Source organism: Sapajus apella, unplaced genomic scaffold (assembly GCF_009761245.1).
Source record: "Sapajus apella isolate SASKATOON/1434 unplaced genomic scaffold, GSC_monkey_1.0 scaffold68, whole genome shotgun sequence".
In the NCBI taxonomy this organism is placed as follows: Eukaryota; Metazoa; Chordata; class Mammalia; order Primates; family Cebidae; genus Sapajus; species Sapajus apella.
The window spans coordinates 3,084,766-3,091,751 of record NW_022437008.1 but is presented as its reverse complement, the minus strand read 5'-3'; the positions used below and the strand labels follow the sequence as shown (position 1 = coordinate 3,091,751).

The 6,986-nt window shown below is 47.8% G+C and overlaps 1 long non-coding RNA gene across 1 annotated transcript in view; it reads right to left on the bottom strand.

The window, feature by feature from the left end:
- LOC116530690 overlaps positions 1-6,967 on the bottom strand; it is a 21,996-nt gene extending 15,029 nt beyond the window's left edge. The window contains exon 1 of the long non-coding RNA XR_004260104.1: positions 6,899-6,967. This is a non-coding gene — a long non-coding RNA (uncharacterized LOC116530690). The remainder of the gene's footprint in view (positions 1-6,898) is intronic.
- Positions 6,968-6,986: the final 19 nt, after the last annotated feature.

Below are 6,986 nucleotides of genomic sequence, written 5' to 3'. Positions count from 1 at the left end.
GTCTCAGAAAAAAAAAAAAGAAAAGAAAAAGAAAAAAAAAATGTAAATTTCTTAAAAAAAAAAAAAAAAGAGAGAATGCTTTTCTAGGATCTACTATTTCTCAAGTGTCTTTAGCTCCAAGTAATCCTCATGCCAATATGGCAAATTTGGGGAGATCCTATTGACCCCCCTTCTCCATCAGCTGCTGAATGTATAACAAACTGTGGTATATTCATACAATCGAATATCGCTCAGCCATAAAAAGGGATGAGGTACCCATTCATGCCACAACTTGGATGTATGCTGGCCGGGTGAGGGTGGCTCATGCCTGCAATCTTAGCACTTTGGGAGGCCAAGGTGGGAGGATTATTTGAGCCCAGGAGTTTAAGACCAGCCTGGGCAACACAGTGAGGCCCCATCTCTACGAAAAGTGTAGAAAACTTTTGTTCATACACACCTGTAATCCCAGCTGCTCAGGAGGCTGAGGTGGGAAGACCGCTTAGCCCCGGAGCTCAAGGCTGCACAGAGCCGTGATGGAGCCACTGCACTCCAGTGCTGGGTCTGTCCTGTAGACCCTGGCCGACGGATGAAATGAGTCCTCAGACGCAGGTATGCAGTGTCAGAGCAGCAGGGTGTCTGCCTGACTCTAGCGGCCAGAGAGCAGCCCCGAGAAGCTGGAGCTGCTTGCTTTTATTCAGTGCAGGCACAATGCCGAAAACCTGGAGCAAACGCAACCTGTAGGTAATTCGCATTTACTGTTCCCCTTTCAGGGAATCTCGAGCTCAGATGATCAAAGGTCAGTTCCTGGTCTATATAAGTAAGCAAGGCTGTTTGAGATAAATTCCCCTACACTCCCTTGTACCTACTCCTTGCCCCTGCCTCAAGGTTATAGAACAGCTGCGTTCAGCTTTTCTCCCCTGCAGTTCTGCAAAACCTTCCGCCCTTTCAGAAGGTTTGCATCGGCCAGGTGCGGTGGCTCACACCTGTAATCCTGACACTTTGGGAGGCCGAGGTGGGTGGATCACGAGGTCAGGAGTTCAAAACCAGCCTGGCCAACATGGTAAAACCTCGTCTCTACTAAAAGCACAAAAATTATCTGGCCATGGTGGCGGGTGCCTGTAATCCCAGCTACTCGGGAGGCTGAGGCAGGAGAATGGCTTGAATCTGGGAGGCGGAGGTTGCAGTGAGCCGAGATCGCGCCATTGTACTCCAGCCTGGGCAACAAGAGCAAAACTCCGTCTCAAAAAAAAAAAAAAAAAAAGTAAGCACCATAAAACAATAAGTAAATAAAATAAAATTCTGAAAAATTGCAAACATACAATAGTTGCAAATACAGCACCATTTGAGTAAGTTGCCAATATGAAGCCCCATGAGCTCTGAATACTCTAATGGGAATTCTCTATTAAGTAGGACTATTGGCCGGGCGTGGTGGCTCACGCCTGTAACCCAAGCACTTTGGAGGCCAAGGCAGGCAGATCACCTGAGGTTAGGAGTTCACGACCAGCCTGACCAACATGGTGAAACCCCGTCTTTACAAAAAAAAAAAAAAGACAAAAAAAAAAAGTGGGACTATTGTCAGCACCCATCACTATCAGAAAGTCAACACGGAGTCCCCGCTGCCATCATCAGGTCTTCAGACCCCATTTGAGCTGTGCCAGGGGTTCCAATCACGTCCCTTGCAGCAGAGCACCCGCTTCAGAAACCACAGAGTTCGGTTATCATGTCTCTTTGCTTCCATTCCCTCAGTCTGGAATAGGTACTCTGGCATCCTTTGTCCCTCAAGAGCTTGACACTGTTGTAGGTTACGGGTCAGTGTGATGTCTCCTTATCTGTAGATTAGCCTCATCTGCAAGTTAACCATTTTTGGCAGAAGAATAACCCCAGAAGTGGCGCTATGCACATCTCATCAGGGGGCACTCAATTTCCCCATGTCTCCTTACTGGTGACATTGAGATGAATCACTTGGGTATCTGCTGGGCCTCACCATAAAATAAATTTTTTTTTTTGAGACGGAGTCTGGCTCTGTCACCCAGGCTGGAGTGCAGTGATTCACCCGCCTCAGCCTCCCAAAGTGCTGGGATTACAGGCAGGAGCCACTGTGCCCAGACTATATATATTTTATCATATTTTTTTAAAAAGAGGTGGGGCGGGGTATAATCCCAACATTTTGGGGGGCTAAGGCAGGAGGATTGCTTGAGCCCAGGAGTTAAAGACCAGTCTGGCTAACATAGTGAGACCCTGTCTCTGAAAAATAAAAAAATTAGCCAGGCATGTTGGTGCAGGCCTCTGGTCTCAGCTACTCAGGAGGCTGATATGGGAGGATTGCTTGAGCCTGGGAAGTGGAGCCTGCAGTGAGCCAAGATCGGACCACTGCGCTCCATCCTGAATGACAGTGAGACCCTGTCTCAAAAAGGAAAGAAAAGGATGGGCGTGGTGGCTCAAACCTGTAATCCCAGCATTTTGGGAGGCTGAGGTGGGTGGATGATGAAGTCAGGAGTTCGAGACCAGCCTGACCAACACGGAGAAATCCCATCTCTACTAAAAATACAAAAATTAGCTGGGTATGGTGGCGGGTGACTGTTAGCTACTCAGGAGGCTGAGGCTGAGGCAGGAGAATGGCTTGAACCCAGGAATCGGAGGTTCCAGTGAGCCGAGATTGTGCCACTGTACCCTAGTCTGGCGACAGAGCGAGACTCCATCTCAATTAGTAAGTAAGTAAACAAATAAATAATAAAGAGTCCAAACCTGCCCCACCAAATAACCCACTCCTCAAACCATCCTCACACTAATGCCTCCACTTTCAGTCCAGCTCCACGGGGCTGAAGCCTGCCTCTACCTTTTTGTATCTGTAACTCCCTCCCTGAGAAAGAAAGCAGTTCCAGTCCTCATCCCGGACTCTCATGCGGCACCTCCCCCGAAGGCCAGGTCCAATGCCCCTCAGTGGGCACCTACCCCACACAAGCGACCTCCTCCCCTGCTGGGAGCTCAGGCTCCCTCCCACGTGTCCTGCTGGCCCTACTCACCCCACTGGGCGCTTCCAGGCAGCCTCTGCTCAGTCCTCCTCACCTGCTCAGCCCTGACCCCCAAACACCTCCCCCAAGGACGTCCTGCCCCAGTCAGCCCATTCAGGGCCACCATGACCTTGCTCAGCCCCACATAATGGCTTTAGGGCCGAATTGTTCAGCCAAGGAAGGAAAAGAAGGAAGAAGAAAAAGCCAAACATGTATTTTACCGTGTAAGCATTGACATTTACAAGAATCACTTGGAAATTTACAGGAATTACTTGGAAGAGTTTATAGAGCAATTGAAACACTGAAAAATGAATAACCTGTAAAATTATGCATTCAGTTTTAAATATTTAAGAGAGAGTATAATTAACTAGATTTATAAATGGAACTGAACACTAGAGAACAGGCTTTTTCTTAAAAACCATTGGATTGTTCTATTAATATTTATTATGTTTATAAAAATAGAGTTGTAAGATTTCCAATGGGCATAAAAGCTTAAGAACAAAGTGAAAGTGAGATTTCTGGATTGTTTGTTGGTTTGTTTTTGGGATGGAGTCTTGCTCTGTCACCCAGGTTAGAGCATAGTGGTGTGATCTCGGCTCACAACAACCTCCGTCTCCTGGGTTCAAGTGATCCTCCCTCCTCAGCCTCCTGAGTAGCTGAGATCACAGGCATGCACCACCATGCCCAGCTATTTTTTCTTTTCTTTTCTTTTCTTTTTTTTTTTTGTATTTTTAGTAGAGACAGGGTTTCACCATGTTGGCCAGGCTGGTCTCGAACTCCTGACCTCAGGTGATCCACTCACCTTGGCCTCCCAAAGTGTTGAGATTACAGGTGTGAGCCACCGCACCTGGCCAAGAACAAAATGAGATTTCTAAGTGTCATTTTCATCATCACAATGTTGATTTACAAAAAGCAGCCCCTGAATTACCTTCACTGTGTACAAAAAATAACCAAAATGTCACCAACACAATGATATTCACGGAGCCTGAATTTCAAATCTCTACAGCCACCTGGTGTGCAATTAACTACTTTTCATCTAAATTATTTCCTAAAAGAGGCATAAAGTCAGAAAAATCAGTCTACTCCCCCTTCTTTATTTTGAGACAAATGAACTTTGGTGGCTATTCAATGCTCAGGAGTGGCCAGGGACAGTGGCTCACACCTGTAATCCCAGCACTTTGGGAGGCTGAAGCAGACAGATCGCTTGACTCCAGGAATTCAAGACCAGCCTGAGCAACAGGGTAAAACCCTATGTCTACAAAAACCACACAAACAATTAGTCAGGCGTGGTGGCATGTGTCTGTAGCCCCAGCTACTTGGGAGGCTGAAATGGGAGGATTGCTTGAGCCCAGGAGGTTTTAGCTTGGAAGGCTGAGGCTGCAGTGGGCAGAGATTATACCATTACACTCCACCCTGGGTGACCGAGTGAGACCCCATCTCAAAAAAGGTCAGGAGTGACAATGGCCAGTGGCTTCCTGGAACAAGAGGAGAGGCCACTATTTCCTGGACTCCAGGAAACTTAATTGAGGAGGTGGTTAGATAGGTCTCCACATTTCTCAAAATCAGTGAACTATACCTTTAATATCTGCATCTTTTATTTTATGGGAAGGATACCTTGATAGAAAAACTATTGAGAAATACATATATTTGTTATTATTATTACTACTATTATTATTAGATATTTTTTGAGACTAAGTCTTGTTCTTGTTGCCCAGGCTGGAGTGCAATGGCACGAACTCAGTTCACTGCAATCGCCGCTTCCCAGGTTCAAGCGATTCTCCTGCCTCAACCTCTCAAGTAGCTGGGACTACAGGTGTGCACCATCACATCCAGTCTATATTAACTATTTAAAATTGAAAAAAAGCAGCCGAGCACAGTGGCTCACACCTGTAATCCCAGCACTTTGGGAGGCTGAGGCAGCTGGATCACCTGAAGTCAGGAGTTCAAGGCCAGCCTGGCCAACATGGTGAAACTGCGTCTCTACTAAAAATATAAATATTAGCCGGGCATGGTGGCAGGCACCTGTAATCCCAGCTACTCAGGAGGCTGAAGCAGGAGAATCACTTGAACCTGGAAGGCAGAGGTTTCAGGGAGCTGAGATGGCACCACTGCACTCCAGCCTGGGAAACAAAGCAGGACTCCACCTCAAAAAAAAAAAAAAAAAGAAAAAAGGCTCACGAAAATATTATTTCAGGCTGGCACGGCGGCTCATGCTTGTAATCGCAGCACTTTGGGAGACCGAGGTGGGAGGATCACGAGGTCAGGAGTTCAGGACCAGCCTGACCAATATGGTGAAACCCTGTCCGTACTAAAAATACACAAATTAGCTGAGTGTGGTAGCGTGTACCTGTAATCCCAGCTACTCAGGAGGCTGAGGCAGGGGATTCCATTGAACCCGGGAGGTGGAGGTTGCAGACCGCGCCACTGCACTCCAACCTGCAGAACACAGACCCTGTCAAAAACAAAAAAAGAAGAAGAAAAAAATATTATAACTGATGAGAAAGATAAGCAACACTAACTAATGAATAAGAACCCATCAAGGATGCATATCTCAGTGATGGGAAAGCCTTTTAGACTGATAACAGATTGACTGTAATAGTTTGGCCAATCACTTAAGGCAAGCTGGGACTTGCAGGCTGGCTGGGTGTGAAGTCATATCCAGCTGCAGTGAAGAAATAAATAGAAAGATATTCATGGGAAACAATAGCAAGGTACTGAAGGATGCGCCAAGTAATATAAGGAGTGTCTTTTCTTTTCGTTTCGTGGACAAAGTCTCACTCTGTTGCCCAGGCGGGAGAGCCCTGGTGTGATCATAGCTCACTGTAGCCTCTGACCTCCTGGGCTCAAGTGATTCTCCTGCCTCAGCCTCCCAAGTAGCTGTGATTACAGGCAGTTGTGTTTTCCCACATTGAGCTATTTTATTTTTAGTAGTGACGAGGTCTTGCTATGTTGCCCAGGCAAGAGTATCTTCTTTATTATTTTTATTATGATGATGCTGATTATTTATTTTTAGATGGAGTCTCTCTTTGTCACCCAGGCTGGAGTGCAGTGGTGCAATCTCTGCTCACTGCAACCTCCACTTCCCGGGTTTAAGCAATTCTCCTGCCTCAGCCTCCTGAGTGGCTGGGATTACAGGCGTGTGCCACCACACCCAGCTAATTGTTTATATTTTCAGAAGAGACAGGGTTTCACCATGTTAGCCAGGATGGTCTCGATCTCCTGACCTCATGATCTGCACACCTCTGCCTCCCAAACTGCTAGGATTACAGGTGTGAGCCACCGCCACCACGCCCAGCCCAAGAGTGTGTTCTTTATAATGGTGAATAACGTTAGAATGTTGGAGTCCGCCATTCAAGGGAACATTCTCAGGAACTAACTGAGCTGGGCTGGTGGTGTGATCACCTGACACCCTGCTGTCCTTTCTGTCCGTGCCCATGACGTGTTCTTGGCACAGAGACCCCTCTGGAGCCCAGGGCCTGGCTGCTTCCTTGGCTGAAAGGTAGCCCCTGTCTAAGCCTCAATTTTGTCCTCTGCAGAATGGGGGTGCTTGCAGCTCCCCACCAAAATGCAGCTGCCAGCCTCCCCCTCTGAGCTCATGTTCCCGAGCTCCCGAGCTTGGTACCTTGGAGCGTGTGGGGAGGAGGAGAGAGGCCGGGGCCCTGGGAGGCAGAGGGTGGGGGATGGTTCCGACTCTGACATCTCCACCCAAACTTTCCACTGCCAGCCTGCCTCTGCCCAGGCCGCTCTGCAGCCTGCTGGGTGGGGCAGGAGCCAGAGTGAAGAGTGGAAAAAGTCCAGGAGGGCTGCTGGGCTGCTAAGAGCAGATTCTGCTCAGCTCCCACACCATCCCTGCTTTCCAGAAACATATTTCGGCCCTCCCCACCCCTCCCCCAAGCCAGTTCCCCAACCTTGAATTCTCTTCCAGAGCCTTGGGCCCAACGGGGCTGTTTCGGTACTGGCAGGATGGTCTTTATCTTTTTTTTTTTTTTTTTTTTT